At 38.7% G+C, this 24973-nt stretch overlaps 1 long non-coding RNA gene across 1 annotated transcript; it reads left to right on the top strand.

Moving 5' to 3' along the window:
- The first annotated feature begins 17582 nt into the window (after positions 1-17582).
- Positions 17583-20650, top strand: LOC116076381. Its single transcript, XR_004112923.1, has 2 exons — positions 17583-18040; positions 20394-20650. It is a non-coding gene; the product is annotated as an uncharacterized LOC116076381 (long non-coding RNA).
- The last annotated feature ends 4323 nt before the right edge of the window (positions 20651-24973 follow it).

Here is a 24973-nt window from a genome sequence, read left to right as displayed (position 1 = left end):
AAGCTGAAAGGCACATACAAGAAGATACACTAAACACAATGTTGAAAGAGTTATAAACTGTGAATAAGTAGAAGTAATCTAACCATGTGACAATAAGAAAAGAAATAAAAGAATGACTGAAAAGAAGGAATGGGTGGGAAGGAAGCATAGAAGACCCACTGTCAGAACAGGATGAGAGGAAAGAGGGAGAGAACGACATAAGAAAAGGAAGTGAAGGGGAAGAGAAATGGAGTAAAGAAGGAGGGGGGAAAGAGATGGAGAAACAAGGGGGAGGGGAGGGTATGAGGGGAAAAGAAGGAAAGAAACAAGATTGAAGTTGGCATGTGGCCACGGAAGATCAGAGGTGGCAAGGAGTGGGAGGGCAAAGTCCTATAGCTGCTGGTGTATGTGACTTGCTCTCTTGCTGACGACTGAGTTTCCATATCCATAACACCCATCAATTGGCTATTTGGACCATTCCCAGGGAAGAGTGTATTCCTATTCTTCACAAAATATCCTTATTCCCCAGAGTAGAATGAAAGCCATAAATCACTCATTGGAATGTCACAGGAGGCTACTGTGGAAATAAGTCCATTTCATACCGCAGTCCTATTACATTTTTACTTAACAGATCATGTGAATGGGCTTCCTATTTTAAAATGTGGGCTTGCAATAAAAGACTATGATGAACAGTACTTCACTGAATAAAAAGAACAATAAATAATAATGTAAATTAAAATCAAAAGGAGAATGTAGGAAAAGGCATCTATGGGAATAGCCCGTGGTTTTTATCTTGATTACAATTGCTTTCAAATTCTTTTCTTCTCTTTGTATGTATTAATTTCTAGTAAAAACATACACAGCCAGCCCTTGTTCATAGTTGTTTGTGGTGGAGTTGCTGTTGTTGTTGTTGCTGTTGTTGTTGTTGTTGTGGTGGTGGTGGTGGTGGTGGTGGAAGTGGAGGTGGTGACTTTTCAATCAAAATTAGGTCCTTTGCCAAGGCAGCTGATGCTCTTCACTGAATCATATGCATTCCTCCCATCCTTTGTCTTTAGCAGTTCCAGTTTTATGGAAATTATCAAAGGTCCAGATAATAAATAAAAACTTTCAGGAACGCACACACACACACACACACACACACACACACACATATATGTGTGTGTATACATATGTATATATGTGTTTATACATATGTATACAAAGTTCTATTAAACTTTAATTGTTATGGTTGTTAATTTATTATCAGTTATTTCTGTTGATCTTTTACTAGCACTATTTAGAAATTAAGCCTATTTATAAGTGTATATGTATAGAAAATGCGGAGTACATGTAAAGCATGGCCTATCTAAAGAACCATTAGTCCATCAGGGTCTTACTATATTATAGCCTTCTCAGATGAAGGAGCACATATGTGTAGATGATAAGAGAACTTGAAATGCAAGGAAACTAATATGTCATCCTCCATGTATACTGCTGTATGCTATTGGAAACGTTCATCACCACATCACCACACAGCCATGGCTGAGAGTGGTGATGTTCCTCTTGGAAACCTCATACCCAGAGTAAAAAGCATTATTCCCAAGTGAGCAGTGAATATGCATTTCATCATCTATACCACCCACCATATTATAACAGCTGGCTCTAAGCATGGACACACACACACACACACACACACACACACACACACACACACACACACCAGCCCTTTCACCAAGCTGTACTGCCACAGATTCAAAGCAGACATTGTTCATGTCCAACCATCAGTATCCAAATACATGTTGTATAATGAACATTTTCCAGCTCAAGAGTAAGTCATAATTTTTCTGAATACAAATTAAATTGGCTAACTTAGACTAGGATCCAGAAGTAAATGTATGTAGTGTGTTTCTCTGGACAACCGTTAATGATCATCCCGGGAGCTATGATAGGGCATGTTCTTGATATAAATATCATTAATAAGCATATAAATCTCCATGCAGCCATGCAATCTTGGAGGAAGATTACTAAATAAGCTAGTGATATTTACTATGAGCTAGGTGAATAGCACTGACCGCAGTGACATCTTCACCAGTTTGAAGCCAGATGATTAAAACTATCACACATTTAATTAATATCTTATAGTTACTTTTGAAGACCCATGCATAACTTAAAGCAATGATTGCCACAGCAAGTTTATGAAAAAGCAGCTTAGAGAATTTATGTGCTTTTTCATTCTATGGTTAATATAGGACTCAAAGCTAATTTCTAATAATAATCACAAAATGCCAAGGTATCTCCTCTACCAGACTGCTGCCTTATGGTCTTCTGTTACCTGTGATTACACTAAGCTCATGTGCATACATTCCTATGCAATACACAAATGATGACTGTTCGAACATAATTACACAGAGAAACAGACCACCTGCAAAGTGTAACCTGCACAATTTTACTAAAATCCATTTGGATGTGTCCCTTGTGAAACACAGTTGAATTTGCAGTTACTAATTATCTGTTTTTACTCAATTCAATGTAAAGTGCTACATAAGCCAAATCAGGGGAGGTCATTGAATTTAGTTTTATAATAGAAACATCAAGATAATGGTGGAACTATGATAGTGGGGTAAAGGCAAAGTTTAGTATCACCTAGAAAAGTCAAGTTATCATTAAGCAACTACTTTTAACAGCTATGCCTCAACTTTGGTGTGTTCAGAAATATATAAGGAGACAGACAAATAAAGCATGGAGCTCAAACCCAAGAAAGCCTGCCTAAAGGAATGGCCACTCCAAACATTTGCTTGATATTATTTGGTTTGTTGTTATTGTTGGTGGTGATGGTGGTAGTGATGGTGGTAGTGATGGTGGTAGTGTTATTGTTGTTCTCTTTTTCCATTGCTGATCTATGACTTTGAAGCTTTAGAAATTAATGATTTACTACAGGGCACATTTCAACTATGTTTTACCACCCTATATACTTAGTGAATGCCTTACCAAAACAAAGAAGACAAAATAAACAAATAAAACATCAGCCAAACCATAAATCTATGCTAGTGTGCTCAGAATTTGGGGTTAAGGAAAGAGAGTTTGACTATATAAGCCCAGGGACAAAGGTTGGAAAGGCTGAACATAGATGTGGGAAAACATGTTAAAGTTTTTGTTGAAGTCCTGGCTTCTTCTTTGAAGAAGGCAGCTGCAACAACTTGGTCAACAAGGTACAGATGCTGTTTGTCTGACAAACAAGTGTGTACAAGATGCTTAAGGACATACAGATTGCATGATGCCATCAGTTATAAGCCATCAGCAATGGAAGCAGGCACAATTGTCACCATTTTTATTTTAATGGAAATAGTGGCAGTAGTAGCAGTGGGGTACTGAGATGAGGGGATCTAAAGTGAGAAGAGACTGGACTAGAGTTTAGAAACCTAGACCCAACTCCAGCCAGGGCATCTCATCTCCTGTAAGAAACCACAAAACCTCACTGTGCCCTATAGCGTTGTCTATAAGACAACCTAGCATCATTTAAATTGGGGGATTGTCATGAATACTGAGGAACTGCACATGGCGCATGCCTTTAATCCCACCACTCAAGAGGCAGAGGCAGGTAGATTTCTGAGTTCAAGGCCAGCCTGGTCTACAGAGTGAGTTCCAGGTCAGCCAGGGTTATACAGAGAAATCCTGTCTCGAACCCCACCTCCAAAAAAAGAAGAAAAAATGGAAAACAGAACTTCAGGAACTAAGATCTCTTTCCTTCTCTGGCCTATTATTAATGCCTTTCCTTCTCTGCCACTGGAGGCTTTGTCACGTTTACAAATGTCTCTGAAGAAAGAGCATGTAAAGCTCTCTATCAATGTCATTATAGAGTAGGCTCACATGTCTGCCTGATTTATCCCATTCTCTCCCATACTGAAAACACAAGAGAAATTTTGAGTGGGGTCACAGAAGAAGAAGGCAGAGACCAAAAGAGAATCCTATGGGAAGGCAAAGATGATGCGAAGGGTGGCGTGTGAATGATTGCCTGAACACAGAGCATGAAAGTCCAGAAAGACTGTGGTCCAATCAAACACAGAGCATAAAAAGTAACCACAAACAACTCAGTTCAGTTAGGTGACCACCAGATTTTTGTATTCATTTTGTTTTAAAAAAATAATATGAAAAATTTATTTTAACAACATGTTTGCAGAAATTAAATTTGATATGGAAGACACTTAAAAGAAACAATGTCCATTATGGTCCCTTACAGGACTGGTCCATTCACTATTTCATTCAAATTAACTGTGAACACCATGCAACACCATATACATATACACAAAGTTAGGAAAAGCCTCCTCTAGCCTGAATTATTTTGTCAGTGCCTTCCTCGGGATTCTACAATGAGCAGTGCACAACACACATTCAGTGCAGCATTCTCTTTATAAAAGTAGAGATCAGCTCCCCGCCCACACCGGAAGTCTCATTATTGACCCTGACATCCTGACAGCAGACAACAGTGAGAAAGGCCACCCTTCATAAGTCTTAGTAAAATGGAGTACATCCCCCTTTATATTAGATAGTAGCTTTTACTTATTTAATATGAAAAAAAAATGAATGATTCCTGGAGAGTTTCATAGTTATATCTACATGGGCTAGAAAAAATAGCCATGTAAAACATCTCATTTCTCCTGCCCAATGCAATTGTTTTAACTTATACACATATGTATGTGTGTACTGTAGAGCCATAAATGCTCATCTTCTTCCACTCTCAGCCCTAAATATATATGAGGACTTCCACGGATAGAGTGCCCTGTAACCGCTGGAGATACACCATGGTAACACATGCTCAGGTACAAGATCGGGAACTGTCCAAGGTTCTGTGCCATGTTCTATACCATCCTTAATTAATGCACTGATACAACATGTCCTTATGTACTTATGTACTTCTAAGCTCAGTCACTCACAGGGGAGATTAAAAATTAACACTTGAAGTAAAGGTACACAGAGGAATGAAAAACACAGGTAAAAAAAAAGATAAGAAGTATGGATTTAAACAAATATTTTTATCACATAAAAAATATTTCCTACCAAGTTATAAAATGTCAGATGTGTGGGTCCTTAACACGAGTAATCTAAGACGTTCCCCACAAATATGACCCCGTAAGATTCAGAAGTATAAAGGTGCTTCTGAAGGTTTATAATAATCTCTCTGAGACTAAATTGCAAAAGAACACAGGTGGTCTGGAGAGGGAACTGACAAATGAAAAGCTGCCTCAGAATGATGACTGCCTAATTTCAGCTCCTAATTCAAGTGTATCTGGAGAGGAATTTAGATTCTTCTGGGAACTGATGCCATGCAAAGCCAGTTTTGCTGGCAAATTGTCTGTATGCCTTCAAGAGACATGGAAGGACAAACTTCCCAAAGAGCTATCACCAGTAAATGCTTCAAGAGGGCGCTGCCTAAGGGAAAGCCGAATCACTCTCTCCTGGCCCGTGTCTAGTCTGGGCATGCATAGTCTTGCGGCTCCTTAGCTTCCTGGAAAAGAGGCACCTGTCTTGCGTACTGAGTATTGTTCTTCAAAGGAAGCTAACGTCCTTCCCTGAAGCTTTTTCAGCAGATGTCATTGAAGAGGTGCTTCCCTCCTTGGGGAATACTATCATTTCTAAGTATTGAGATACCATATGTACTGACTGGTATGACTGCCAGTTTTCTCTCTTTTCCATTTACAAAGGGCCTGTGATCCTTAAAGTCTTCACTTGAGGAGTTCAGCCTGTCCACCCAGCTCACAGAGGTCTTTCCACAACATCTCTACTAGATCAATGATACTTAATGTATTTTTTCTAGTTTTAAAATATGAAATTAGAAAGGTGATTCCTATAATCCTAGCACTTGAGAGGTGGAAGCAGGAGGATTACAGTAAATTTAGGCTAGTCTCAAATATTATATTGACTTATAAGACAGCTGAGGCTACAGTTTGAGGCCCTGTATTTAAAAAATTTTTAAAAGACTACATGCTTTTAAAAAGTAAAAGGACAGTACATATTTATTATTTGAATATTTGAATCTTTTTTAGTATTTATTGTTTTATTTTATTGTTTCTATTTTCATATTTTACAAAGCTTTCTAATTTTGTCACTATTTTAGTATAATAATCATACACTATTAAAACCATGTAAAATGTCATCAGCTCTTCATTAGCTGAACTTGGTTTGTTTTTCCTAATGTGCTGATAAATTATATCTTTGAAGAACATATAAGGGTATGAAAGAACCAACATGTAGCCAAACTAGCAAGGAACATCAACTGTGGAAAGGATGAGGCTGTTTTCCTCATAGGACTTAGTTGAATTATTATTGGCCCAAAATATTCTCAAGAAAGATAGCCAGTATTCACAAATGTCTGTTTGCTTTCCATGCCAATCCTCACCAAGGCCCAGAGGGAAATATCAAGTGACCATTAGTTGTAAGAGAATGAGTTAATGGGTAAGGGAATGGAGCTATTTTGCTTTGACTATCACATGGATCTGTATAATAGTAAGAAGGAAAATACTGGCTCGTGGTATATATTGAGTATATACACGTATACATGATATGTATACATATACATACACACATACACATATACATGATAAAGGAACCACAACAAAACTCTGAATTATGTCCAGTTTAGGAAACCAAGAATGGGCAGCACCTTCATCTACAGGCTGCTACAAGGGAAGAGTCACATCATTGTGATGACAGGACCTTTTAGTAATGGAGGAAAAGATAAGAAAACAACCCAATTCCATGAAATATAAGGGAAGGGGACACAGATATACAATATGTGTGGTCCAACTTTATCTCCAATATTAAAACCAGGAAGGTGTGATGAGATTTTGCTCTTCTGCAAAGAATTAAAATCAGCTGGTAATAAAATACAGATGTTTACTTCTCTCATATAATAATCCAGGATTTCTGGAGAGTTCCACTTCATCAAGCTGTCTGTGGTCTAAATCAGAAAGGAAGAGCTAGCATTCTCTGGTCTATGTCATAATGTCAATGGTCAATGCCAAAAATGAGTTTTTATTAGGCTAAATAATGGAGTAGTGGAGATATAGATAGATAGATAGAGAGAGAGAGAGAGAGAGAGAGAGAGAGAGAGAGAGAGAGAGAGAGAGAGGAAATTCATAATCCAAAGGGCTTCTCACATCTGTTTATGTTCCATTAGAAATAAACAGACCTCACAATTCAATCGACAGGTAGCACACTATTAGACTCAATATCAAGGGTACACATAAAAACAATCAATTTTATTTTTGCTTTGAGAAAGAAAATTATTTAGTGAAGAGTTGCATAAATGAATGTCATTAATTAATGGTTTAACAAGTATTATGGGATTATTTTCTTTTTCTGCTTTGCAATGACTTGAAACAGTTTTGTTTGTTTGTTTGCTTGTTTGTTTGAGACGGGTCATGTTTTGTACCACAGGCTACTCTGTAACTGACTGTATAGGTCAGGCTTGACTCAGTTGCATCAGTCTTCCCGAAGCAGCCTTTGCAGCCTGGGCTATAGATAGGCATGCCCTATCATGCCCACTTTCAACTTTCCTTATCCATTCTAAGTATGTGAGCAGCAATGATCTCGTATACATATACAGAACATCACTGGTAGACATACACCAAATACCAGTAACAGGACCTGCAGTATACTACCCATAGGGACATACTTGATGGTCCCTTTTTTTTGAATGAGCGCAACCTAGTCTATTTTTAAACTCTTTTCTTTCTTTCCTGAAGTGAAGCACGACCAGATGCTGTAGAGATCAGTGTTCAATGACGTACACAAACCTAAAGGCCAGCTTTCCTATTGCCTATAAACTCAACCCATTTTGCTACTAATAAGACATGGGAAATGAATGGGGGTGGGTACTTTATGACAGTTGTTTGGAGGTGTCTTAATCTGAGAGGTAAAAAGACATCACTAATCTTTCCAAAAGCAAAGTTCAAAATTGAAATTACCCTGCCTTTGTGAGCTAGGTCATCTGAAAGTCACAGTAAGGAAGCAGGATTATTTTCCTGTCCTATTTTACAGATCCCAGATGCATCCAAAGGAGATGAGCATGGTCTCCAAAGCAGAGGGATGTTTGATTGTGTTAGCTCAGGCGTCTGTAGAAAACCCTCACCATTTTATGAATCGTTGCAAAATACTGCTGTGAACTTCTCCCCGGGTCTGCAATCAGCATTCCATTACTATTTAAATAGGTTATAAATATGTACACTTCCATAGCATTTCAGGATTATGTTTTCCTATGTTTCATGGTGACTGATGGCCAAAATAGCTAAGACTCTTCATGCTTGCAAAGCCAATAATGAAGCTTATAGGGGCTTATTGAGACTGCCATTGAAGGAAATCATTTAGCCCATTGCAAATGCCAGCCCCGGTTCTACTGTAGTTCAAGTTAAACGCCATATAAAAACAGATCTAAACGGTTCCATTGCTTGCTTGTTTTCAAGGGCATGAGGAAAATGTCGCTGGAATATAAAGTAGGAACCAGACCATCTTTAATGACTCTCAGGCAAACTCACGGAAAGCAAGCTCAACCCTGAACAGTCATGGGAATGGTACATCCCACACCACATCATTCTGATCATCATTCTGTGTTTTCTGATGTTCAAATCCTCTCTCAAAGGGGAATCACATTCATTTTACTGTTCCAAAGAAGAGAGAGAGAAAGAGAGAGAGAGAGAGAGAGAGAGAGAGAGAGAGAGAGTGTGTGTGTGTGTATGGGTTAATGGAACCCTTCCATCAGTACATGGTAGGTGATATTGCTAGTGCCTGAAATGTTACCCTTCATGAATAAGTGTAGTACAAGCCTTCCATCACTGAAATAGTTAAACAATGTCAAAGCTGCCCAATTAAAACAGAGAAATCACCTTGATAGTTCTAGAATTCTGTAAATCAGCTTAAAGCACCATAGCTTCCATTGTCAATGAACTGAGTGAGTTTACATCTATTCAACAAACAGAAATTATTTAAATAATGTTCCAACATGAAGACAAACCAAGACCAATTCCTTTTGGAATGCTTGATACTTTATTACAACAAAATGCAAAATGCTTTAACATTTTTTTAAAGGTGAATTACAGTTTCTCTAGGCATTATTCAGATGACTGATGTCATGTGAAAATAACATGAAAAAGACCATCTCTAAAATAAAACATAAATAGAGCACTTCCTGTGATGTTCACTATAAATTTTAGAAACTCTTCAAGATTTTAGGTTTTATTTTATGGGTTTTGTTATTGTTTAGTGACCAAAAAATGGGTACTAGAAAACCTATTTAAACAGGGCAATCTGCTGAGTTCCATTATTCCATTCAACTATACATGTCAAAAAAATGACCACAAGAAATTTATAAATACAGAGGTCAGATCATTGGGTCATTTCTTTCCTAAATTAAAAACATGTTATCAAGCTCTCACTTCCTGTCATTAATGGAGGCCCATTCTTAAGCAGTACTATTATTTTTATAGTCTCCAGGAAATGGCCATAATAAAAGTCACTTTTAGAGTATGTCTTTGAATCATAAATTTATTGAATATTTTCTAATGGTAGTGGGAACAACAACCCTATTTTAATGATTTGAACAGAAATTAAAATACCAGTTCAGAATTACTGGCAATTGGAGTTTATAGAAAATACTGCAGGACCCAACAAAGAAAATTATAGGGCTTTTGTAAAAAATGAGAACTCTCAGTCCTAATGTTTATTGCCTAGCAAACATATTTTTCCTAAATTTAATAAACTGTAATGTGTTCCTGCTTTGAAACATTAGCATTTCTCATCACACTCCAATGGTCTGATTATTTCATCAAAATTAAATCAAACATGGAAATGTCTCCAAGACTAAGCTTGAGAGATATCAGTGTCCACATATCATTCTGAAGGTGACGGAAATATTCAAAAAGATGTGAGGGTGAATTTAAGAGGTATGTGCTTCTAGCATTCCACAAGGCAAATCGAGGTGCTTTCTGGAATAGCTGGAAAGTGGTTTCTTTTAATGGAAGTAACTAAAAACCATACCTTTTAGTAAACTCAGGCCTGGGACCAACTGAGAATGTGGTGAAGCCTTGTATAGAGAATACATACAAGCCAAGGAACTTTGTCAGAGATTATATGTCAATGAATGCTCATATCTTATTGGACTATACAGCAATGTCTGATAATTCATTTCAGAACCTCCCACCCCCCAGTATTTCAGAAGAACTCATTGCTATATTTCCTATCCACTTATGCACACATGCACACAATATTCATAGATGCTTACACTGTGCAAGAGGAACATTCTTTTTTTTTTTTTAAGGCTTATTTTATTGTTTTGTTCTAGGTACCTGTGTTGGTTAGGAACACATTGAGTGCAGGACCTCATAGAGGCCAGAGGAGGATTAGGATATTCTAGAGTTGTCTGGTTTGGGTATTGGAACCTTCCTATAGAAGACCAAGAAGGGACCTCCAGCCCAAAGCCACCTCTCCAGCTCCTATTCTTCATGTGGAATTGCAAACCTCTTACTTCATGCAACACCCAATAATCTCAAGCAATACTATTGGCTCAAGAAGTCCTGAAAGCCCAGTAATGCCTTCTAGAATGCCATAAGAACAAACTCTTCAATCTCTCCCCACTCTATATGTCCCTGAGTTTTGAACTCCGAATTCTTCTTTATTGGTGCATCCATAGCATTTTAATTTAGCAAAATTGAAAATAATGTCGCTTAGTGTAACGCAAATATCCTTGTAAGGGATTGGCTGGAAATTTTAAATATCCAATTCCTTTGAACAAATTTTGGGTTTGTCCTCATCTAAATTGGAGTTATTACTCCAAATCAAGAAATCAGCATCAAAGGGTAGACATGTTGAACCCTCCTGGTCCTAGTTACAGGCCTAAGCTGGATTCTAGACGGTACATTTATTTATGTCTTGATGTACTTTGCTGAAAGCAAACTCTAAAAGACCCAAGCCTGACAATTGTCTTCATATTTAAATGACCTTTTAAAACTATTACAATAAATCCATAAAACAGCTATATTCTGCCATAATGGAGATGATAGACATCCTGACATTTCTTGCCTCTGCATTATCCTCTTTTGCTTCCACAAGCAATGTTATAAATTTGAAGTACAACCACCCTTTTACAGAAAAAAAAGCTATTTAACATAAAAATCAGCCTTCAGCATTTTTTGACCTGATTATTACCAAATTATAAATTCGTTCATCCCCAGGCAGGTGGTGCTCATCGCTTCTGAGATTCCACAGGTATTACTTCATCGTGTCACCCAGGCTGATGTGTAATGAAAGGGAAATTATGAAATATGTTACTTTTAACACTATCTGAAAATCACATGGATTCTATATTGTTATAGTATGAGGAAGGAAGCTCTGAATGACTTACTAGCCATCTCTTTTCTGATGATGGCCTCTCTTTGGACCCATGTTCCCTGCAAGAAGTAGCCCAAATGATGCTAGAGGTTAGAAATAACACCTTGTCACTAACAAGGTTGTCTGTCTAGATTTAAAACTCTATGCTAACATTTAAATCTATAGTAGCATGCGTATTTCCTCCCATGGATTAGATTGCTGAGCTGTAAAATATGATCCCCTCATACACATCTACATGGCAAACAATCTACATCACTTTTCTTCTGACATGTTGAACCAGGATGAAAACTGAGTTTCACCTTTGGCCAAAATTACTTTACAGCTCATCTCTGTGAGGATCAGAAAGATCTGTGAAAAAGTATAAATAAGTGTATGAACACATGAATAACTCAGAAGAAGCCCTGCACCATAAGAAACCACTTCACAGTTTTTCCCAAGTTTAGACATCCTAATTAATAGAGCTCTAGAGGAAGAACATACTCATGTGACTTTATTTTTAAATCTATTTTTAACTTACCTGAATGTTTAATTTTCAATGCATCTTTTCTGTTTGAACTTCAACCACTGAAACCCATCTTTAAAACAAGTTCCCACCTCCTACTTTCATGTCTTAATTTTCTGTGTGTCACTCTCTATGTTAATTTGCCCAAGCATGGGTGCATAGTTATTTGCTAGGGCACAGGAAACTGATCAGCAGGTACAGCACTGAAGAAAATGACTTCTTTCTCCCCAGCCTGGTCAGACAGCTATGGGTTAAAATTAATGACCACCCCACTGCAGTAAGAAGCTTCAGAGAGGAAAGCTGGGCACCACAGCTCTGACCCATGGGAGTGAACATGGGCTCTGAAAGGGAGATTTGACAAGGTGATCATTGGCCAAACCAGTACTAATCTATTCCCACCCCAAAGTCCCGCTCTTCTCCTAAAGGGTATTTTCTTTCATCTTTGCTTGCTCGGTTTACACTCTTTGTGGCTTACACCACTGATGTCCTATCTGAATTCTTCTCTTTCAGAAGTGCAAGAACTGAGAGCCCAGTGGTGGGCAGGGCTGGAGGAAACCGAAGGCTTCTTGGGAACACCATCCTGTGTTACATGTCCGAATCTGCATTAAGCCACTGCCACAATCTGACTGCCAACTACGTCACTCCAGAGAAATGTTTGCCGGGGACCATGATTCACGCTGCAAGAAGAGATGCCAAACATATTCTAGAATGTTCCTTCCTGACCCTAGAGAATCAATTCTCAGTTAAGGAAAAAAAAAATTACATGTCTTCATTTGGGATTTAATTTATTTTAATTTAGATACATGCTTGTTTGCTGTCATCAGTTTCACGCTGGTAAAGAACCTCACATTTCCATGATCTGCCTATCCTTTTCTGGCTAACAGGATGCAATATTTGGTAAGTAACTGTACTGGTTTAGAAACTATTCAATGACAACAATAATTGCCTATGATAACTCAGCTCCCTGCTTGAACTTGCTGGGCATGAATTATTTTCACTGAATTCTTACCACTTCTAAGTTAGAGTCTATTACTCCTGTTTTAGGGATGAGCAACTGGGACTCGGGACCATGAATAACTGTGCCAGGGGGTGAACTCAAAGTGAGCCCTAGGTCTTTCCTACTGCAGATTTCAGTATCTGCACCATGAGCTAAAGCACTTGTCTTTAAAGGTATATGTCTTTTGTCAGAAAGATAAACTGGAATCCAGATGCCGCCTTCCTCCTGAAGAGGAGGTAAAGCAGTTGCAGTTCATTAATTAGCCTTTCAATGTTGAAAGAAAAATAGTATTTCGAGACAACTCCTCTGGCCAGGAAGCTACTGAATATTTTGTTTCTGAATAGAATATCTGTGCCTGTACTTGAGACAGTGAAAATGCTGTCCATACCCACTGCATGAAAAGCCAGCCATCGCTGTTTCCAGAAAATGCTGTCCGTACCCACTGCATGAAAAGCCAACCATCGCTGTTTCCAGTGAGCTGTTTCCAGCAAGACCTTTCAGAATACAAATCCTCTATTATGCAGCACTTTCTACCAATAGCACAATTGTTCCGCTCCATATGTTCTTCCTCTAGGTGTCTAATGAGTTCCTACATATGAAAAATGACAAGAGAGTCTATCTAAGGAACCATTCCAGTAACAGTGGCATATGGAAACACTGTTTTCAAGCCCCTTGCCACGATTTCTAGGCAAAGCAGCAAGAAGATCTGGCAGCAATTACACTCACCATTCCTGGTGGCTAAGTTACACTACCACACCTGCTGCAGGTCCCAGTCCATTCTGTCAGGCTCAGGGCTGACCACGATGATGGGAGATGAACTGGATGAATCCCCTTTGCTATTTCCCACCCCACCCTAAACATTTCTCTACCACCAAGTTCAATTGTATTAATCTGTGCCAAGAATCAGCATTGCCTTTGCAATCAGTGCGTTTAACGCACACTACATCATCTTGAAAGCACTCTTGTGTTTCAGGCTATTTGTAAAGGTCTGCTTGGGTGATTTTGTCTCAGTTAAAACATTTCCAGGTCTGTAGATCGTATTTTTTTTTTTTTTGTCAATGTGATGGAGACACCTTGATGACTATTAGATTAGGTGGGAGAAAGATAGACAGCATGGAGGTTAAAATGAAAATGCCCCACATGGGCTCATGTATTTGAATGTTTGGTCACCAGGGAATGGAAATATTTGAAAGGACTACAAGATTAGGAGATGTGACCTTGTCGGATGGGCTTTGAAGTTTCAATCTCTATCTCGCTGTCTCTCTCTGTCTGTCTCTCTCTGTATCTCCCTCTTCCTCTCCCTCTCCCTCTCTCCCTCTCTTCCTCCCCCCCAACCCCCGTGGCTAAGGCTCAGGATATAGCTCACAGTTATTACTCCACTTTCTCCCTGCACATCACCATGCTCTCCACCATGACAATAATAGAGTAAGCCTCTGAAACTATAAGCAAGTCCCCAATTAAATATTTTCTTTTATAAGAGTTGCCTTGGTCATGGTGTCTCTTTTTCTCTTCACAGCAATAAAACACTGACTAAGACGTGTTGTGAGAGGTGACTCTTATGCCTTTCTCCTTAAATGTAGTAGCAGCTCTACAACCTAGCATTAACACCTCCAGCATTTACTTACAGACATGGATTGTCTCATCAAACTTTTGTCAAAAGCCTATATACTCCAAACAAGTGCTCATTGACTTCACTGGCCTGCTCACTCAACTTCTCTTTTTTATTTCCTTCTTCTCCCACACACTAAACCTCCCTTGTGCATCTCCCTCTGTCTAATAACTCTTTCATTTTGTTCTAAATTGACAAATGAACATTGCATTTCTTTACGGGGTACAAAGCTGTATTAGAATTTGTGGAGAAAATGGAGACTAATTAAATCAAGCTAAATAATATATCATTACCTCAGAGGCATACTGTTTCTATAATGAGAACAGTTGGAATTTTTAGTTGTTTTGAAATGTACAGTTCACCATTAACCTGAATTCTAAAATTGTACAGTACAGTTAGAACCCAAAGTCTTGTTTCTCCTAACTACGGGCTTTGTCCCTTCTGACAGTTACCGTCCTATCCTTGCTCTTGCCTTCAGCCTTTGCTGCCATAGTCCTATTTTCTGTCCTGTAAGTTCAATTGCTTTAGATCACACGTTTTGGTGAACTCATGCTGCTTCCCCCCTGTGCCTGTCTTATTTGCTTAGTATAATGTTCTTCGATTCCATATACATTGTCAATTATGTATATGTCCTAAAGCGTTCATTCCATTGAGTATATAGTACATCTTCAGCTGCTAGTGGATATTAGAGTAAGTCTATACTTGATTATGGTAAACCATGCTGCCGTGATGACAGACATCACAAAAATCTACTTGACAATGAGTTTACTTTAAGTGTTTGGAAGTTGAATGATATTTATAGTAGCAAACTTTTCTCTACCATAATAAGATAACTTACGTGGACTAATTACTAAGAAGAGGCTAATTTAGCAGATAGTTTTAGACAGTGATGTCTGTGTTGATCCGCTTAGCTCTGGGGACGAACCCATGGAAAACAAGAGAATAGAAAACCTACAGACACACTTTAACCATGAGCAGGAAGGAGTTTAGATTTTATGAGTTTTAAGGAGTCTTCCAAAATTACTTTCATAGGGCTTGCTCCAATTGCTTAAGAACTTGCTACTGGGCCTGTGTGTCAAGGCTTCTCCTGCCTTCCAGTGCCAGGGCTCTGGGACCAAGGCTGCAATTAAAGTGTAGACACTTGAGCCATGTCAAACCATAGCAATATAGTCAGATTTTTTTAGGAATTTCCATATGGTATTCTATAATAATTATATGCAATAACATGCCAACTATAGCATATTAGGGCTACTTTTTTAACCATTCCAATACATACTACCTAAAAGTTTGTAGCTTTACATTTTATGCTCAAGTTCTCTAAAATGTAATATATTTTCTTTAATTGCTGTTGGTCTTCTATCCACTCTTTCAGATAGAATTACTTCTACACTGTGGAGAAATAATTACGAGAAAAATAAGACATCAGGCACATATATGAAGACACAACTCTTACTAATGTGTTCAAGATTTCTTTTCATATGGACTCACAGCATTAATGAAAGAGCTGGCAAAACCCAGCAACAAATTCATGAAAGATAGCTATCAGGGGACTGTGGATAAGATAGATGTCTTAAATGGAAGGGTTATTAAATACAGTTCTGATTTCCAAAGGCCAGAATAGATGTGATTACAAGGTAAGATATATTCTTTAGTCCACACAAGATATTATCAGGATAAATGAACATGATTTCTGCAGACAGCTTGCATGGGAATCTGGCCTTTAAACTTATTATCACTTTCAACGTACCTCCCCCAATGACATAAAGACTTCCTACTTGTCCATCTCTGCTTTCCAATAGCACCAACCCTGAGACAAAGCCTTTAATCACAATTGGGACCACAGACATTGTACTAACAACAGATCAGAATTGTACTTAATAACCTTTGCCCTACTTTGACCTAGGAAACCATAAGCATTTTTATTACTTATATTTACTTATATTTTATATAATTTATATTACTTATATTTGATATTACTTATATGATTTATAGCATACCCTTATACGGGGATTTAGGGAATATAACTTTTAATAAGTCAGTGCTCATGAATAATCGTCTATGGCCAGACGTGGATAGTCTTATTCCACACCACTTATTACCAGTTATTTGACATGTGCAAATGACTTATGCAGCCTGCTTCCATTCCCTCATCAGCAGAGAGCAGACAGTTGGAGTGCCTCTTTATGACTTTGCTGAGGATTAAATTATCTAAAATATATGCAGTGCTGAAAACCACACATGGTACGTTCCAGTAAATGTTCATGAAGTAAATCCTTAATTAAAATATGTCCTTTTAATCTTACCTCTAATTGAGAGTGCTGACTGTCTGAGGAGCGGCCTTTTGAAGGAAAACTTTCATTCATAATTAGGCACAAGAAGATCAAATATAATGTGATTCAATGTGTAGAATAGCGTAAGAATGCCATAGATATTCAATATTTACTCAAGTCTTTGCATGTTTAAAAGATGAAGTGCCTGTAATTATTGCAATATTGGAACATGTAAGAACCACGGGGTTGTATGACCTTGTATTAATTAACAATGTGCAGCTGGTATTTAATAGCTCTCACTGATAGAAAACTTTATACAGATTTTACCAAGAGCATCAGAAGCCATGCATTTTCTCTGGCTCATTCTAATAATGACAATAATATCAGAACCCATTTGTCTAGATCTTTTAAACTTTGCAAGGAGCTAAGCAATCATTCACTTACTCCTCACAATTATCCTGGGTGGCAGATGTGTCATTTTTATATTGTAAGATCATTACTTATTCATGTTATCACATCATTATTATTTATATTTCATGGGTGAGAAAGATGAAGACAAAAATGATTTTCTCCTTTAGGGCCACAATTTGTCTCCTTCAACACCCTTAAATAATGCCTAAAAGACAAATGAAAAACTATATGTTACTCTCATTTTCTAGACCCTTTGAAACAAGACAAGAGACAAATGCCAGTTCCTTAGTGAGGCAACTCAACAAGCTTCTTGGTACAGCTATGTGACACTGGCACCGTAGAATTCTAGAAGGTTCCAGGTTCTATGTAAACGCCCTAAGTTTGAACAGCTTGTGTGACCTCAGCAAGTGCAAATGGGGTGATTACTTCTGCAGATCCCAAAGCAACAAACAGCAATAAAACTGACATTTTGGTTTCCATTTCATCCTGTGGCATGAAATGCACAGCGTGTGAAAAGCAGAGCATAATGTGGCAGGGTTGGGGTGGGGGAGATGAAATCAAACAGAAGTAACTTTAGAGGAAAATCTGTCACTCAGGTTGGATTTTCTCTTATGATTCACGCTATCTACTCATTTGAACAGCATGGCACTAGGTTGACCTGAGCAGGGAGGAGAGTCACAAGTTACATCTGGCTTCAGGATCTCAAATTTGGTTTATTGTCTGGTGCAGCAAACCTGAAATTAAATGAGCACATGCAGGAGACTCATCTTTGTGCAGTCTGTGGAGTCTTGTTGGAGACAAACAGAGCTATTACCAAGTCCTCCAGTGTCAGATTCCAAAATGGACAGACAGGATCTTCTCCAGGACAGCACTCTGAAGCTGGAGCTTCTTCTTCCACTTGCATTAGAAATCTGGTAATTGGATTTTAAACAGTTCCATGTGCAGTAATTATATATAATCCATTCTGTGGCATCCCTTCCCAGTAAATCTGCAAGAGACCAAAAGATATGGCAAGCCTTCCTTTATCAGTGCCACAGGATTCTCTCTAAAGCTGGCTGACTCCAACAAAGAGTCTTTTAAGAGAGCAAGCAGGCTATTTTAACTGTTGAAAACATAATGGGAATCACAAGACAAGAAAGGAGGGCTAATGGGTAGCTGGAGGTAAAATGCAGAAGGTCAAATGAGTGTCCTATAATATCATTGGAAATGATTAACCCACTGAGAACCCCAGTGTCTCTTGCAGAGCATAATGTTTAGAAACATGGGCAACATATATTTATAGCTATCACAATAGAATGAAAGTTATTCAAAACGTTTAAACATAAGCTACGTAACCTAAAACAGGAGAAATGTGCATGTGCAAAAAGAGCATTGAAGGTAAGCAGAAGTCACCTGGCTCATCTTCGTGATATACTTGAAGGGACTGGCAGTGAGGTGGAAATATATCATTTGTGTGCTCTAGAACTCACCATGGTTAAATGGTAATTGGCTGGCTGGTGTTTCTTAATATGCTTTCTAGGAGCTTACTAGCAAGTACAGTCAACATTGTGTGGAACGGAAATTATAAGGAACAATTCAATGTCCTTTGATTGTTTAGCTGTGAAGTTTTTGATGCACAGCAAAAGAAATCTAAGTAGCAAATGGGAGAAAAATAACGTGACTTTTACCCTGTAATCAAAGCCATGTTCTGTTTATCTGAATCTTTTCTCATTGCTGATGCTCAGCATTTCCAAGTAATAAACAGGTTAGTTGCCAGGCAGTGGTGGCGCACGCCTTTAATTCCAGCACTTGGGAGGCAGAGGCAGGTGGATTTCTGAGTTTGAGGCCAGCCTGGTCTACAGACTGAGTTTCAGGACAGCCAGGACTAAACAGAGAAACTCTGTCTCGAAAAATCAAATAACAATAATAATAATAATAATAATAATAATAATAATAATAATAATAATCAGGTTAATCAATCTACAGGAAGCAAACTCAGTTACAGGAAGTGAGCTTAGGCCTTATACATTAGATCATATTACACTCAGTGATCTCTCTTGCCTGCATGCCATAGCCCACTACTACATTACTAAGGGAAAAAGAGTAGGATTGTAGAAATCAGATAAATAGCAAATAAGTAATTACAACAAGGAGAGAATGAAATCAGACTCTCTTAACTGCCTATCACAGCTACCAGCTGACACAGAAATGAGGTCATCAAGATTCACAGCACCACTCAGACAGCTGGTAGACCTGGGAGCAATAACAGAGATGTTTTATGCCACTGTGCTTGGGTAATGGCTACAAAGGCGGGCGTGACTGATGCCAGTGAATATCTGGGTTCTGCATTGTGAGTGGGTGTGAAGACAGGAATCCTCACTTCTTATTGAACCCCAAATATCATCTCATAAAATAGAGCATGAATGTCTCCTTAATCTCTGTATGATATGAAGGTGCTGCTGATCCCATTAGCTATTCATATGATCTACTGTAATCAAAACAGGGGCTTTTTTGGGGGTGCCAGTTTTTTTTCATTTGTGGGACTCCAGCCAGTTCTCTCTGCAGTACAGCCATGCAAATTTAACATTAAATAGAACTTGCTGAAGATTATTACAGCAAATTGATAGAAATTCAGTTAATGATGTTCCCAAAAGCGATATCATTCAAAGGAAAGTGAAGCTCACCACTTTAGTTGTATTCACTGTGTCTAGCATAGTTCTTGTCACAAAGGTGTACAAAAATAGCTATTAGTAAATGAATGTGGGACCTCTGGGCCTCCCTCCACTCTAATGTGTGTTGATGGTCTCTGATGGTCTCTCTAGCCCTTTACTGGACTCATGAGCATCACTTTACATGTTCAGAACCTTCCAGAGATTTTAACTCTGCATACTGTAACTCCAACACTATTATAATTCTCATGTTGCCACTCAGGATGGCCCTGGAGAACATGTTAAACCTTTGTAAGCCCCAGCGTCCTTACAAAGTGGTAACATAGCACCTGTCATATACAGGGCTGAAGCAAATGTTCCATGATATGTTCTTAAGTAAAACGCATGGCACAAATCAAATGCCAAAGAGATGGTAGTTACCATATGCTTTGTGTATTCATATGTGAAATCTGCCTGCCTCTGCCTCATAACTGCTGGCACTATAGGTCTGTGTGTGTGTGTGTGTGTGTGTGTGTGTGTGTGTGTTACCATTTCTGGCTGGTAGCTATCATTTTTTAATTTTACCCATCTTCACCAAAGGATCATCCCAGCTCTTCACTTTCTCCCTTCTGTTGTCCAGGTTGCAAAGAATGTACTGGTGGAGAATAAAACACTGCTGTCAATTAGATGTTCACAATTCTGCTTTAACCTTGCAACTCCCAATGCCAAGATACACTAAAAATGTTTTCCATTCTTCTGGGCGCTTCATTTCTTGTAATCAGCACATGACTCTCATCTATCAAGGCCCGTATGAACCACGCTACCAATGCATGCTAAAATTTCATTCAAGCTGCAAAACTTTGATGCTCATGAAATAAAAATAATGAATAAGATCCAGTTTTAAATTTCTGTTTGGCTGCACCAACCCTTGCTCATTTGACTTATCTAATAAAGGGGATGTGTTTTGATCTCTCACACCAAACCCTCCATTTAATACCTCACCATTGCCTGATCCTCAAGATGATCCAATCCATGGCTCATGGTATCTTTGATCATGACACTACTCTCAGCTGCTCCTTATAGAAAAAAAAAAGAATCCCTTTATCTGCCACTTTTCTTGGTGATTCTTAGGTCTAGAAAAAAGTCACCATTTAAATCACATTCTCCCTCTCCCCCTCTCCCCACCCTGTCTCCCCCTCTACCCTGTCCCCCCCTCTCATTTTGCACATGCACCATCAGGGTTTATACTCTTGTACATTATATAGGAATGGGTTTAATTTTATTGACGTGTTTCACACACAATTTCAAGAGAAATGGAATTATGTCTCTCATGATTTAAAAAACAATCAACTTTTAATAAATTCCTATCATGGACAAAATACTGCATAAGATCTTCTATGGGAATGAATCCACTGAATCTTCACAGTATCACTGAAGATAAAGCACAACCATTGCACAGATTAAATATGGAGACATTACTCACTTCCCTCCCAGTCCTTGTCCTAAAGATTGTGAAATTATCACTTATACAAGGGTCAGTAGCTTGGGCACAAGCTGAGAATTATTACCCAATCAGGATCTGCCTTAGCATCATTGCCACTACACTGAAGATCCTTGAAGAGCTACCCCTAATCCTTCTTCAGTCTTCCAGTTCTAGGGGATGGTCTATAGCTTTGATCCTCTGTACTCTGCATACAACATGGGAAGCCATCAATTACTTGTCCTACACTCATATTCCATGTCCTCCCTGCTCCCTTCTTCCTCCATTTTGTGGCATATACAACCATATCCTTCTCACATATATGGCTAAAAATAAGATGTTTTTTGATGGTACTTTGACTACATAACGATCTTCTTTGTATTTTCACCTCCGGTTGAAAGAGAAGTTGGCATATGCTATTTCTCCTTTCAAGTGTATCCATCAGTTTTTAAGCTACCAAAATCTCAATTCTGCAATGGATGTTTGAATGAAGCTGTTCTATCCAAAGTGAACCATAGGATAATTCCTAATTTCAAGCACAACTAAATTCTTCAGTTCTTACCTAACATTGCCTCTCTGGTAGTTTTGTTGGTGTTTTAACCTCAGCATGTCTTTCAACAACAGACTTATTCCCTCCTCCTGCTGTGTAGCCTGTGCCTTCCTCACGTTTCTGGTGACGTCTAATTGAACCTGTGTTATGCTAGTTTGCTGGGCTCAGAAACTCCTGGAAGTCTTGCCTCATGGTCATGTCAACTGTGCATTACATAAATTTTACCTTGTTCATCTTGATTAGATACACACTGGAATAAACAGAGGAGTTTTTATAAGAAACCGTCTATACTCAGGTGTCAATGTCAGGCCAATTAAAAGGCTCTCCACAAGCAGAAATGGGCATAGGCACACTTCAGGCTTTCTTTGTCTAATTGAACTTGAACTAGGACAAGGACCCAATAAACATTCTCCTTACTGTTTCAGTCCTAGTTCAGGTCTTTATAGCTTTCTTATAGCATCCTTACTCTTCATCCTCCTCCTCCTCTTCCTCCTCTTCCTCCTTCTCCTCCTCCTCTTCCTCCTCCTCCTCCTTTTCCTCCTCCTCCTCCTCCTCCTTCTTCTCTCTCTGTCTCTATCTCTGTCTCTGTCTCTGTCTGTCTCTCTGTCTCTCTGTCTCTCTCTGTCTCTCTCTGTCTCTCTCTCTGTCTCTCTCTGTCTCTCTCTCTGTCTCTCTCTCTCTGTCTCTCTCTCTCTCTGTCTCTCTCTCTCTCTGTCTCTCTCTCTCTCTCTCTCTCTCTCTCTCTCTCTCTCTCTCTCTCTCTCTCTCTCTCTCTCTCTCTCTCTCTCTCTCTCTCTCTCTCTCTCTCTCTCTGTCTCTCTGCATATTCACACTCTATTACTTTTGAGACATTTGAGCATATTTTGCCAGGATTTGTAAACCACAACTTCACAAATGTGTCATCTTGTTCATGAGAAATCATCCTGAATTAAGTTTGATTGTTTGCAGACCAGAAAGGACCTTCTAGGAAAATGTTCAAAGCACCCATTTAAGAAACAGAAACACCTAAAAAAAATGAACAAAATAAAACAAATCTGAAACACCAATAAAACCATTTATCCACTTACCTCATTACACAGCACAGCAATATGCACAGGAACAGCATATAGAAAATTTTCATTGACCTGATTTGAAAAGAATTATTCTCAAGAATAAAGGTCAACTAATCCAAAATTTCAATCTGGTCAAATATGGTTGTGCTTACAAGGGAATCAATAGCTGTCAGTTAAGTGCTGGATGACTGACAAACCCATTTCATATTCCTGCAGAATGAAAATCAAGACAACTGAGAAAAAAAATTATCAACAAAACTAACCAGAACCCACATTTATGTTTGTGTATATATGTGTATGTATGTATGTGACCTCCTTCAGCAGAAAGCTGGCTGTCTCAGACTTTGCCTTGCCACAAGCAGTCGGCCCATTTTGTTTAGTCACTTCTCTGCTTCTCCCCAATTTCCTGCTAACAGCTATGCAGGCCTCCAGAGACCAAAGATGAAGATGCTGATTGGGCCATGAGATACTGGCAGACTGGGGGAAGGGTTTTTGCCTGCCTGCTTGATTCTCTGTAGTTGAATCAAGCACTTTGGACTGAAAGCAGATACCATGCCTTGATCCCATTTTTTATTTATTCCTCTCACAGTCCGATTCCCTTAATTTCTCCTAGGCTCCTTCTCCTCTTCCAGAAGACCCATTCGTATGTAGCTGCAGGTGGCTGCAACATATGTACAAAAAGTACACAAAACAATACACACACATACATATATGTAAAGACATACACCCCAGGAACTAAGCCATCAACAAAGGAGTACACGTGGCTCCAGCTGCATAGGTAGCAAAGGATGGCCTTGTCGTGCATCAATGGGATAAGAGGTCCTTGGTCCTGTGAAGGCTCAATAGATGCCCCAGTGTAAGGGAATCTAGGGCAGGAAGGTGGGAGTGGGTGGGTGGGTGGCAGAACACCCTCATAGAAGCAGGGGAGGAGGATGGGATTTAAGGTTTCCATGATGGGGGGAAACCAGGAAAGGGGATAACATTTGAAATGTAAATAAAGAAAATATCCAATAAAGAAGGAAAAAAAAAGACATACAAAAACACAACACGTACAAGCACATATATATGTATATACACATATATATTTTTCTGCTAATGTATTCAATATGCAAAACAAAAGAAAGAAAGAAAGGAGGAGGGAAAAGGCAGTATAGAGGACAAGCAATAGGCAAAAGTTAATCTGACTAAAATAAGGATGTTCTGTCCTGGGCACCTGGGTATGCAGTGTGTATCCCCTTGACTTTCTAGCGCTTCACTTACTGTCCCCAGTCTCACTGTAAGACAGACATAAATTAATTAACTGAATGACACTGTGTAGTAATCATATATACTAAAGACAGTTATTCCTGGTGAGGGTGGGGGAGCTTTTTCATTTCAACCATAACCATAGGTTCTCAGACCACATACTACACATTAAAACAATACCAAGCCAGGCTGTGGTGGTACATGCCTTTAGTCCCAGCACTTGGGAGGCAGAGACAGGCAGATTTCTGAGTTCGAGGCCAGCCTGGTCTACAGAGTGAGTTCTGGGACAGCTAGGGTTATGCAGAGAAACTCTGTCTTGAAAACAAAACAAAACAAAACAACAAAATAAATACCAAATTTAAAATCACATAGAGTTCTGTTTGGAGTTAAAGTTAGATATTCTTTCTATCAAGACAACAAAAAAATATAGAGAAATTAAGTAAAATAAAGATGTAAGTTGTTATTCCAAAACTTGGAACTTTGGAGTTGTAATAACCAGTCCTTTTATTGGTTTATGTACTCACATTCATTCCAGGATCCTACAGTAAAATATCACCAATGCACTTTTAAAGGATGAGAGTATTTATGCACGTTTCATGTGGAAACTGACAGAAATATGAATAAAACCACCTCTTGAGCTCGTGCTATTACAGCAGTGTAAGCGTCTGTGTTGTGACAACGTATTACAGTTTCGAATGATGTTATCCCCAAAGGACAGACAAGTCAAGAAAGGGGAAAGCTATAACCCTGCACTATCTTCTGCAGCTTCGTGTGAATTTTAAACAATTTCCGAATAAAGAGTCATTTTCAAAGATGTTTAAGACATGGTACTGACGCGTACTTCTACTCTTATGTGTTTCTTAATGTAAGCTACGCTTACAGCTTTCATTATG

This window comes from Mastomys coucha, unplaced genomic scaffold, assembly GCF_008632895.1.
Source record: "Mastomys coucha isolate ucsf_1 unplaced genomic scaffold, UCSF_Mcou_1 pScaffold4, whole genome shotgun sequence".
In the NCBI taxonomy this organism is placed as follows: domain Eukaryota; kingdom Metazoa; phylum Chordata; class Mammalia; order Rodentia; family Muridae; genus Mastomys; species Mastomys coucha.
This window is presented reverse-complemented; position numbering and strand designations above follow the sequence as displayed.